Here is a 13269-nt window from a genome sequence, read left to right on the forward strand (position 1 = left end):
GGCCCACCAGGGAGGGCAAATTCCACTCACTGAACAGGCTGTAAGTTTTTATCAAGCTCTGGCTATAGTTTAAAAAACAGAAATGGAAAAGTGGTTTGAGTGCTGGGACAATTCCCAAAGGGACCTGACCGCACTTCCCCGTGGTGGAGGCTGTCCAGGCCTGAGCAAGCTATTATAGCACAGTGCAGGACAGGCCATTGTCCTGTTGGCTCATATTTCTCACGGCTATGGCCAAATTTCGATTCACGGTGCCCCCGCTGCGGGGAAGAAGAGGAAACCGTGCCTCATGTTCTGTTTGACTGCCCCAGACTTGCTGATCTCCGTCTCGACAGGTCTGGGAAACCCAAAATTCTCGACCTGTATGGCGACATTTATGCACTACGCAAGACAGCAGGGTTTCTGTCCAGGGCTTTTGCAAGAGAGGATTTGAGCCTCTCAAGCCCTCACTCAAATGAAGTTTGATGATGATGATGATGTTTTATGAGTGCATTTATGTCTGATTCTAGTCGTTTCTTTTATCTTTTAATTATAATGTCTTTCGTAATGGCATGGAGTCCCCGTTCTACAGTGCATGTATAGGATACTTGTTTGCAGTTTTTTAAATATAACCCACAATGCAGGATATAAAATTGGTGTCTTATATTTTTGTAACCAGTATTTGTGCTCTCCTTGTTTGCACATTGGTTTATGTTCTTCATTTGTGAATGTCTATTCGCTGCTCTTGTAATGGCATGAATTCATCTGTGTTTGAGATATGACGTTGTCCGCAAAGAGCTCAACACTCAATCAGGAATATCGAAGTAAAGAATGTCTTTGGTTGAGGTCGTCATAGAATTATGTGTAACATATTAAACATTAGACAAGAGCGAGTTGATTATTATTAAAATTATCCGATTGGATAAGCTGGCTTTTAGCGAATAAGTTATTTTAATTGTATGTAATTTTCTTCTTTCTGCGGACCCATTAGTATGTCTCGTGGACCCCTGGGTTGTTCACAGACCACAAATTGAGAACCACTGCCCTAGAACAGCATTTCTTAAACTGTGAAGGGTACACCCACAACTCCTAGAACAGCATTTCTTAAACTATGAAGGGTACACCCACAACTCCTAGAACAGCATTTCTTAAACTGTGAAGGGTACACCCACAACTCCTAGAACAGCATTTCTTAAACTGTGAAGGGTACACCCACAACTCCTAGAACAGCATTTCTTAAACTGTGAAGGGTACACCCACAACTCCTAGAACAGCATTTCTTAAACTGTGAAGGGTACACCCACAACTCCTAGAACAGCATTTCTTAAACTGTGAAGGGTACACCCACAACTCCTAGAACAGCATTTCTTAAACTGTGAAGGGTACACCCACAACTCCTAGAACAGCATTTCTTAAACTGTGAAGGGTACACCCACAACTCCTAGAACAGCATTTCTTAAACTGTGAAGGGTACACCCACAACTCCTAGAACAGCATTTCTTAAACTGTGAAGGGTACACCCACAACTCCTAGAACAGCATTTCTTAAACTGTGAAGGGTACACCCACAACTCCTAGAACAGCATTTCTTAAACTGTGAAGGGTACACCCCCAACTCCTAGAACAGCATTTCTTAAACTGTGAAGAGTACACCCACAACTCCTAGAACAGCATTTCTTAAACTGTGAAGGGTACACCCACAACTCCTAGAACAGCATTTCTTAAACTGTGAAGGGTACACCCCCAACTCCTAGAACAGCATTTCTTAAACTGTGAAGGGTACACCCAAAACTCCTAGAACAGCATTTCTTAAACTGTGAAGGGTACACCCACAACTCCTAGAACAGCATTTCTTAAACTGTGAAGGGTACACCCACAACTCCTAGAACAGCATTTCTTAAACTGTGAAGGGTACACCCCCAACTCCTAGAACAGCATTTCTTAAACTGTGAAGGGTACACCCACAACTCCTAGAACAGCATTTCTTAAACTGTGAAGGGTACACCCACAACTCCTAGAACAGCATTTCTTAAACTGTGAAGGGTACACCCCCAACTCCTAGAACAGCATTTCTTAAACTGTGAAGGGTACACCCACAACTCCTAGAACAGCATTTCTTAAACTGTGAAGGGTACACCCACAACTCCTAGAACAGCATTTCTTAAACTGTGAAGGGTACACCCACAACTCCTAGAACAGCATTTCTTAAACTGTGAAGGGTACACCCACAACTCCTAGAAGAGCTCGACGTCCTGAAAAAAATATTGTTAGCGTCTTGTCTTTTTCTAATAGGTACATTTACCTTTTAAAACGTACACTATCTTTACAACAGGTGTCTATAAATTATCGACTCAACACGTGATTTTTTTCGACTTTGTGTTAGAATTGTCGAAATTCACTCGACTGTGTAGTCTATTTTAGACGATTTTTGTTTGACAAATATTTAAAGTTAAAGTCCCTGGCAAGACGTCTTACTTAACACACCACGTCCATTCCAGACGTACGGGCGCTGTATGTACCTCGGATGTCCATCTGCTAGGTACTGCTCCTTCAATCATTGGCAAAAAAACAAACCCCATTTGGGCAGCTGTTTGAGACAAACATCTATAAAAAAGCTAACAAGATCCTCGAAATAAAGAATCACCTTTTGTGTCAGGATTTTGTGATTTTACCATCACAAAAGAGATACAAGACACCGATAGCAAAGACAAACAGACACAAACACTCTTTTGTTCCCCTGGCAATCAAATCATTAAATAAGAACAATCTGGTATAAACTTTGTCACATGTAAATTATGAGTGAGTCTGGTGTGAATGTACACTTTGGTTTCTTATAGTTATAATGTTTTTTGTTTGGTGTAATGCACAAATTGTAAGACAAATTTCCTTACGGATAATAAAGATTATTATTATTATTCTTAATTAGACTTGATTTGACCTTCGACTTTTCCACTTTTACTGAAGCCTTGAGCCTTCTGCACACGATAATTATGAATCGCCATATGCGACCACGCCGTCCGGGAAACACGTTTAGAAATTTGTATGGCCGCCGGAGGGGGGGGGGGGGGGAGGGGGTTGATGGCTGAATGGTAGAGCACTTGACTTCCGAAACGAGGATTCGAATCTCAGTGATGACTTGGATTATTCATTTCGGGATTCGTACGTCGCTCCTTAGTTCACCCAACTTTATTGGCACCTCACATTAGCTGGGAAAGTAAAGTCGGATGGTCGTTGTGCTGGCCACATGACAACCTCGTTAACCGTCGGCCAAAGAAACAAATGACCTTTATATATATTGACCATTAATTTTATAAGAGAATTAAAGCCTGGAACTCTAGACAGGGGCCTGAGAGTCTTGTCTCCCAAATGCAACAGGGTCAATTTCATACGTATCACGAGATCACACCTAGGCTTTTCTTTCACACTACGTTGCTTATCAAAAGACGGACCCAAAGGGGCAGCCTACACATTTCAATACCGAGTTTTAACACAAACTCACTTTTCACTTTCTTGATTTGTTAATATCGCGTTTTCCAGACATCGCCCATTCTCTGATGACTGTCTCTCTCTCTCTATCACTCGCTTTGTCTCTCTCACACGCACATACACACATTCCTCACTGACACAACTTATACCTACTTACTCATCTCCCTACTCTTAACTCTTTTCCCCCCCTCCCCCTTCCACACACACTTTTGATTTCATCCTCCCTCTTCACACATTCCTAGAATCGATGGTCAATTTAATTACCAGCTGACGTCAATATCCCACGTCATTTCAAACTGAAATGTTGGTTACAATGTGACCTGTATTAGCCAATACAAACACTCACTGTCTTGACACGCAACCTGGACAAAACAAAACAAACGCACAAACACATTAAAGTAGGTTTGTGATGTGTGATGTCCTTATCAAACATACATAGGACAGACTCACACTAGTGCAAGAACTGTAGCAAAGTTTGAGTCTTCAGAATAGGGTCTGTTTAGATTACTGCAGCTTCCCCCCCCCCCCCCCCCCCCCGATTCAAGGAGAACCAATCAATACCAGTGAGTCACTGTTAGGGACATATACCAACTGACTTTCTCTCCAGGAAAAAGAGCCTTATATGAGAATATGAAATAAAGGTGTCTAGCCTAACATCTTTGGTTCGAATCTGTCCTACCTGTATTTGTTTAGGGCTGGAGGGACGGGAGTACTCTCAGTTTATCGCTGGCGTTTAGATCGCCCTCTAGACGTAACGGCCTACTAGTTATCACCAAGGAGGCGCTGCGGTTGAGCGGTAAAGCGCTTATCTTCTTAACCGGAGGGTCCCGGGTTCGAATCCTGGTGAAGACTGGGATTTTTAATTTCGGGATCTTCGAGCGCATCTGAGTCCCCCCAGCTCTAATGTGTACCTGACATTAGTCGGTGAAAAGGAAAGGCTGGTCGTTGTTCTGGCCACATGACACCCTCGCCAACAGTGGGCCACAGAAATAGATGACCTTTACATCATCTGCCCTATGGATCGCAAGGTCTGAAAGGGGAACTTTACTTTATAATTAGTTATCACCAAACACTTTTTTATAACAATTTTTTTTAGATAATTGTTCTTGTCAGAAGTTAAAAAAAAAATTCCCAATTGTGTACATTTCGTTGAGTACTTTCAATGTTACTGGGAGTAGGCGTATCCAAGATAGATACACTGATGCCCAGAGTGAAAGGAAGGACTATATTAGCAAAGGTATATACCAGGCTCTATTTCTGTAGTATTAAAAAAATTGGATACAAAAAAAACAAAAACAATCTCTCCAGAACAATATAGAGCTTAATAACCAGCTGACGAAATACAAACATAATTATAATATACACTCAAGGAGTGTGTCAGGAAGTCTATATAAGGATAAGGGGGGGGGGGCTGTGATGAGGAGGGGATTAGCGTTTTATATAGGAGACTGGGAGGGAGATTCAACAGGTGTGTAGGTTAATGCAACCAGCTGTTGCAGCGTACAGCCTCTGTCTCCGTGCTAAGTCCTGTTGAGTGTGTATGTGTTGGTTGGTTGTTTTTTTTCCCTCTTATCCTCATTCATTTTTTGTTCAATCTAGATCTATATTGTTGTCGAGATAGTCAACCGTGTTATGGAGCAGGCCCATCTCGTTGGTGTGTGTCCCAGCTAGACTTTCTTTTATGTGTCTGAGAACACATCGCCGTGTCACGTGACCGAGCTGTCTTATTAGGCTAAGCCAAGCACTCTCATTACAATAATACAGCCTACAATTGCCAACTGTTTGTTTATAGTGTCTCGTCGCGTCTACTCCTAGCCCTCTGATTTTGAGCGCACACAAGGAGTATACTTCTATAGAGATCGACATCTATATCACGTATTGATCCTGATCCCGCAGTGGCGAGATAATCCACTCGTTATAATTCCAAGGGGAGTAATTCTAAAAAGCTGTTGTCAGCAGACAGTGCTCGCGCCCAGTGTTTGACAAAAATACGGAACAATAAATCGGCGCAAATACTTCCTGTTAAGGAAACAAAACGTCCAACTATTAACGCGTGTATACAGGGATTTTTTTTTTCTATACGAGACAGTGTTACCACTAGCAGAAGTTACTAAGGTTCAGTAGCAAAAGTACAGTGTGACACAGAAGGAACATATATTAATAAACCTGTTTTGATTTCTGAATATTTGAAGGTAAGTGGGAGTTTGGTGTTTGTGTTGTTGGCCACTGTATTCAACATGAAATCTAGATCTAATTTAGCATTAACCATTGTCTTTTTTTTTTAAATGAACAAGTGTCTAAATCAGAGGCGTAGTGAGAGGGGGGCACGATGCCCCGGGCGGCACCCTCAGGGGAGTGCAACACGCAGAGAGGCGCCAAAAAAAAATTATTGTAGATATTTTAGTTAGGTAATACATTTTAAGGTCATTTATATTCTATTATTATTTATTAAGTTCTTTTTATTTAAGAGGCCTATATATTCTTTGTTATGTTCAAGGAAAATTTGTGTGTGGGGGGGGGGGGCGCCAATAAAGTTTTTTTGCCCTGGGCGCACATTTACTCACTACGCCTCTGGTCTAAACTGTCATTAGTATAATCATTAATGGCTCATTAAGGGTAGGGTTATGATATTAAGCCTGCATTGTATGAAGGACTGCATTAAGCCTGCATTGTATGAAGGACTGCATTAAGCCTGCATTGTATGAAGGACTGCATTAAGCCTGCATTGTATGAAGGACTGCATTAAGCCTGCATTGTATGAAGGACTGCATTAAGCCTGCATTGTATGAAGGACTGCATTAAGTCTGCATTGTATGAAGGACTGCATTAAGCCTGCATTGTATGAAGGACTGCATTAAGCCTGCATTGTATGAAGGACTGCATTAAGCCTGCATTATATGAAGGACTGCATTAAGCCTGCATTGTATGAAGGACTGCATTTAGTCTGCATTGTATGAAGGACTGCATTAAGCCTGCAATGTATGAAGGACTGCATTAAGTCTGCAATGTATGAAGGACTGCATTAAGCCTGCATTGTATGAAGGACTGCATTAAGCCTGCATTGTATGAAGGACTGCATTAAGCCTGCATTGTATGAAGGACTGCATTAAGCCTGCATTGTATGAAGGACTGCATTAAGCCTAAATCTGCAGAGAAGAGGGATATTATTAAACGAATTTCTTTAAGCAACAATACACTTCAGGGTCACATAGCTGGGATGAGATTTAACGTTAAAAGCTTTTTGTATGATTCTTCGCAAACGACATATACAGTATAGGATCAGCGGCGTCGCAGGCTCTGACAGGGTGTATCGCTGTGTAATGCAAACTGCCCAAAGTTTACTGGTATAGGCGCCAGTTACTCACCTTCGATCATTCTCTGTTAGTGAAAACTGTTCCGCGTACTCAATATTTGAGCCACATGTGAAAGATTTAGAAATACACGAGAACCTGCTCTTTCGAAAACTTTTACAATGATACTTAAGGCCCATCGATTAATTAATTAATTAATTAATATTTAATGTTTAAAGACTACTTCATAGAAAAACAAATTCCTATATGAAACATAATATCCGTAGCAACGGATAATGTACCTTCAAAAAAAATCCAATGTGTTTGGTGATTCCAGTTATACATATTAACTGTTATTTAAATTGGTTTAAATTTGAATTTCATCAATAAAAAGATACATTTTTAACTTAAAATGTAGCTTTAAATTATTTTTTCATTCTTCTACTCACTACAATTAGAAATAAGTTTTAAAAATGAAGTTGGTGAATTTGAAAAATGCAATATAAGTTAAGCAGAAGGGAGAGGGTCTACTGAAAACCAGAAAAGATGGCAAGGGGTCTACGAGATAAAAAAGTTTGGCAATCACTGGTATAGATGGTTTTAACTTATCCTAAGCACCTCGCAAAGATCTGAGGAAAATATGTGCTAACTTTCATTAGCATGGATCAAAAGGTGTTTATTTCTAATAACTACGTCCATACAGACACATAGTTTTTTTTGTTTTTTTAATTATCTACTGGAAGAAAACCCTCTGAAAACTTTCTTAGTTTTAAAACTTGCATGGACTTTAATATTGTTTTGATGTTCAAGAGACATAACTAGTATGGATTCTTAATTATTGTTTCTTGGGGTGATCGATCCTACTCTAGTTTAGGGCGATGCATTATTTATATTCGGGGCGATCATATCTTCGTATTCGAGGCGATCTATTCTTCTTATGAGGTCCACGAATATTTTGACTACGGGCTGATGGTGCTCTAAGGCAGCCTCTGGCTCATTTCTCTGCCCATTCTCGTTTAAGCTTGACATGATTTTATCTCGATTATCATTTCATTTGTCTTTCTACTGTATCTGATTTCTTGGTATATAGTTATCTACAAGTTTGTTTTAAAAGAAGTCTGTTCAAGTTTATATAAAATTTGATATCAAGTATGTGATAGACCTACATCTATGGGCGTAGCCAGGATTTTTTTTCGGGGGGGGGGGGGAAATCACCATTTCCGGTATTGAAAGCCAACAAAGTGCATATTCTGAGGTATGTACAGTGCAATATCCTGCTATTAAAAGTTTTATTTTAAAAATCTAATGTGCTATTCTTACTGACTTAGACCCCCGCGTCGTTTGAAGCATTGGGCGGTAAACTGCTTCCACAAAAATCTGTCACTGGCAACGTATGAAGCCTCTTCCAACCTGCTCTGAGGACCTCCATGAAAGTGTGGCGCCAAGTTATACTAGGATGTCCCTGTTTGCGCTTTCCTAGTAATGGCCTCCATTATGCCTCTTAATATGCGTAATTCATTTTGTCGGAGAACAAGTCCCGCAAACCTCATGCGATGCTCTGTGAAAACCTTACTAAGGGGTCGACTCCCAATTTGGCAAAGGATTTCCCTGATTAAGACCCGATCTCTTAAACTTACTTCTAAAATCCGACATAGCCATCGTTGTTGAGCCACATTTAGTTTTTTTCATTTTCGGCAGTTGACTATTCACTGTACTTTATTAATTGAGCCCATCTACTAGTAGAAATGTGTAACCTCTCTTGGCTACGCTCTTAGAATTATGTGACTGTAGTTTGCTTTAGATTTTATATCGAAAAGAGAAGTTTTATCTTCAAAATCATCTTTCTGGGGGGGGGGTCATATGGAATAGGTATTTTTTATCTTCAAACCCCACTGGAGGGGGTTTAAACTCAAAACCCCCTTTGGCTTCGATCATAGCATTTTGACTAGTTTTCTTTTTTTATATTGAAAAGGTACTTTTTATCTTCAAACACCGCTGAAAAGGGGTTTAAAATAAAGAATCCCTTTGGCTACGCTCATAGAATTTTGAGTGTGTAATTTGCTTTTGTTATATTGAAGAGGTGGTTTTTTAGCTGAAAGCTCCGCTGGAGGGTGTGCTATAAACACAAAAATCCTCTTGGCTAGAATCTGGTGACTGATGTACGGATAGATTTATATATTTTGAAGAGAGGGTTTTATCGTAGATTTCGGAGGGGGTCTTAAAATCAAAATCTTCCTTAGCTATGCTCTTGGAATTTGGGGATTGTCGTTTGCATTATATTTTTTTTTTGGTTTTGTTTTCTAGAAGAGCGTGTTTTGACTGCAAACCCCCCTGGTAGGGGTTTTAAACTCAACCCCCACCCCGGCTACTCCCATTCCTACATCGATTTAGTTGTATTAGATGTCTGTAGCTACAAATCAAAGACTGGGCAACAAAAAAAATGGGCTATTACAGTGGTTCCCAAACTTTTTCCTTAACGGAACACTTTGCACATTCTGAGTATTCAGCGTAACACTTAGCTTATTTTTATAGAGGTTGTTTCACACGGTGGCCTAGTCTAGTTCATTATTCCAGTAGTTCATGGAACTCATATTAATGGCTTGAGGAACACAAAGGTTCCATGGAACACAGTTTGGGAAACACTGGGCTATTACATTTACATTTTTGTTTTTTTAAAGCTCATTCGCTATAGGAAATGATAAATGTGACCGCTCACGTTTTTCTCCTCTCGCCAGCTATGTCTTTGTAATTAGGAAAGATTAATGTTTGGTTTTATTATGTTGAGAATTGTATTTATGGTGATGTAGTGTTGTTGTTTTTTAATTTTAAAAATGTCCATGTCTCATTTGTGTCTCTCTTTCCACCTCTCTCTCTCTCTCACCCTCTCTTGTTTCTTTCTCTCTCTCTCTCTCTCTCTCTTGTTTTTCCCTCTCTTTCTCTCTTTTATCTTTCTCTTTTTTTTATTTCTCCCTCTCGCTCTCTATTTTGTCTTTCTCTTTCTCTCTCTCCCTTTTCTCTTTTTCTCTGTCCATATTTTCAATTTCTATGCCTTTCCCGCTCTCTTGTCTTTCTTTGTCCTATTATTTCTTTCTCTCTCTCTCTCTCTCTCTGTCTTTCTCCTTTGTCTGTCTCTCTGTCACTATTTAGTCTTTCTCTCTCTCTCTCCTCTTTCTCTTTCTATATCTTTTTTGTATCTATCTTACGCCCTCTCTCTTTCACACACACACACACACACACATATTCGAGCACATATCTTTACTCTAGAATTTTTCATTTTAATAATTTACCACACTGTACTATTGTACGTTCACGTAGGATTACGTCATCCTCAGGCGTCTCATCTTACTGGCGTTCTTAGTTTATCCCTTTCAATTCGCACATTATCTCATGTCATGATGTCGAATGTCAGAATGCTGGGGCCCCTAAAGAGGTCAAGGCCCCCAAATCCCTAGCTACTGTGAACTGTTAGGATTTACCTTTCAAAATAAGTGTTATAGTTGTGTGTTTGACTGAATAGTTTCCTAGGCTGAGTCAATGTTTTGGGTTAGAAATAGGCCCCTAGGGCCCCATACGTCTACATTTAGTAATAATTTGACTAGTAGTGTAGTAGGTCATACGTTTTTTTAGAGTCACTTGTTTCACCCCCACATTTCTCTCTATTGATTTCTCTTCGTTTATATAGAATATATTTTATATTATATATTATGTTTAAAACCACTCGCAGGCGTTGCAGCATTTTTAACTAAAAAATAAATTTAAACAATTCCTCAAAAATAAAATAATCCAATTAGGCAACACTTCTGTACTTATTTTATCTTATATGCTACAGACGTTACATCAAAAAAGAAGATAGTTCTTTTAGTTCATGCAACCCATTACATTCTCTAATGGCACTATGAAAGATAGAGCCCTTGTACGAATTTGTTCTAGCTTATGGAATAAGAAATGTGTCTCTATCTTTGTGTCTTTCTGAATATTTCATTGGGTTTTGTTTTCTGTTTGTAAATTATGGTTCAGTATTTTATGTATTAGCTACTTTCCTTTTTATTCTTCTGTTTTGAAGTGTCTCTAGGTTTAGTGATTTTACTAATGGCGTTACTCATGGCGTATATCCCAAGCAAAACAATGGAAACGCGCAGGTCATCTTGAAGTGGCTATAACATTTACTGAAGTATTTTAAAATATAAAATATTCCATGAACTCTATTTAAAACAATATTCACGTCTATTTAATGTACCTAAAATTATATTTTGCTTACTGTCAGCGTTCTGCTTATTAGTGGTGCTGAATTTAAAGATTACAACAATGTGGTCATTTTTATACACATTTTGTCGTGAATTTTTTCCACCGATTCACTGCCAATCAATAACCACATACTGTAACCCAGTTGCATAATTCTTTTCAACGACCATACTCATAGCATTGATATTGCGACAAACAATAAATATATCATGCCATAAAATGCGGGGGTTCTCAAAACAATGCTCTAGGTTGTATCTCAATCTATTCCTGATGTTAAAAAAAGTAGCTCTATCGATAATTGTCGTAAATAATATGGTGTACACCGGGTAGTCACATGTCTTATATTTTATATCTCGCTGTTTATTTTATATCGTTTGGAAGAGGCGGTGTGGAGGCAATAAAGTAGCCCATAAAAAAAAGAGACAGCTGTTGTGTGAGGCAATGTGGTTAATAGGAAGTCTTAATGAATGGTATGGCCAGAAGCTGGTGCGACGTAGGCAGATAATAATAATGGCCAGTTTGATGGATGTCTATAGAGATGTAATTGCAAGTGTGATAAAACGATACAATATGTGTATCGATAGAGGTCTACACTTTTAGCTAGCTGGTGATACTAAGTAAGGAAAGAGCATCGGATTTCATTATTTACTTTTATCAGAATATTTCTTAGCTTCGTAACAAAATTATGTCAAATGTATTGGATCATAAGATAATTTTATTGGACCAAATCAACGGGAATTCTGTTTGACTATAATTGGCCACTTCAGTATAACTAGTATAACAATATGTAGATGCAAATGCGAACAACATTAACACACGAAACACTCAAACATAACCCCAGCGTTTTATGAACTAAGCAAAACCCAATAGCGAGCATTGTTTTTATTTTTTAAAAATTAATTAATTAACGATTGCCATGATGCTCTGCAATTTTGTGTGTGCCTATTTTAAATTTTACATTTAAATGTCAGTCACATAGCTGATTTGGCGAATCCCACTTGGTTCATATTAACAGCTAATTCATTCAAAACTAAAACAATGCCCTTATGGTATAAATAAAGATGAGACTGTTTATATCATTTTAGAAGATAACTGAACTCAAGATAAATAAGTGGTCGACAAAAAAAAAAGCTTATCTTAATAATGAGTTCTATGACATAATGACGAGATTAGCACTTGTTCATGCACATTACTGACATCAAATGATACATACAAGATGACGGAATTAAAATTTGTTAGATGTAGCAAAATTATTTAAAATGATTTTTATCATAGCGGGCATTGATTGACAAATAATTGAGATGGTGTGAAATTTAAACCCTCTAGTTCTATATATAGCATTAGAAGACAAGTTGAAAGCAAGATTTATATGTATAATATTTGATACCAACAAAATGGTGGAGTGTCGCTCACATGCCATTGTCTTTCATATCTTAATGTCTGACACTATTGGATAATGATAATCTTACTTTCTGTGTTAACATCCATTTAAAAAAAAAAAAAAAAAAGCTATACCGCTATTAGAATGAATCAAATATTCAATTTTTATTTCTTTAACTTAATTCAACACACTATTTTATCTTTTTTTTAGCCAAGGCAATAGAAGGATTGCACGACGAACTATGCAATAATGAAAACAATAAAGCAACAGTAATTGTTACCATACGAGATATTTGAGCAAATGTTTCGAGATCTGAACGTTACTCGTCTACATGATTTTACGAGCCCGCTCCTCTCCACCTTTCATTCCCCCCCCCCATCTCTGTAGAAAGTAGATTTTAAAGCGGGCCCGGAAAGTACAATTGTAATTTCACTTGCTTCAGTGGATATAATCTGGGGCGGCAGAAAATGTCTAACCCTAAGCCCAGACCCTGCATCTATATTTACTCTATCTTCAATTTTTTTTTTTAAACGGCCCAAAACTATTTTAATTAAAAGTTGTCTCCCTAAAAAGCCCCACATTAACATAAATGTTGATGATTCCTTAAAGATGTCCTGTGAAAATATGGCCCTAAGGCGAGTGTATTTATATCGAGAGTGTACGAGGGTTTTCTTTCCCCCTTGAGACAGAAATCTCGACATATATCTTTTCGTATATGTTTGTGTTATTCCACATATAAGGGCGCGTGACCTACTTTGGCAACATCGTAAGATATAAACATCTATAAATAGAGTTGTCATATTGATGTCCCAGGTGAAGATCTAACCTATCGATCTGATCTCCTCAGCAGATGTCTCCTTTGGGGGGGGGGGGGGGGGCAGGTTCAAATGTTTCA

General features: G+C 38.6%; 1 protein-coding gene across 2 annotated transcripts in view; it reads left to right on the plus strand.

The window, feature by feature from the left end:
- The first annotated feature begins 5009 nt into the window (after window positions 1-5009).
- Window positions 5010-13269, plus strand: part of LOC106072326 (ras and EF-hand domain-containing protein homolog) — a 66239-nt gene continuing 57979 nt past the window's right edge. Inside the window, exon 1 of one of the 2 annotated variants that reach the window (XM_056043995.1) lies at window positions 5010-5653. The gene's annotated coding sequence lies outside the window, so the exon portion shown is untranslated. The remainder of the gene's footprint in view (window positions 5654-13269) is intronic. The other variant, XM_056043996.1, reaches the window with a different exon arrangement.

The sequence above is a fragment of the Biomphalaria glabrata genome, chromosome 10 (genome assembly GCF_947242115.1).
Source record: "Biomphalaria glabrata chromosome 10, xgBioGlab47.1, whole genome shotgun sequence".
Lineage (NCBI taxonomy): Eukaryota > Metazoa > Mollusca > Gastropoda > Planorbidae > Biomphalaria > Biomphalaria glabrata.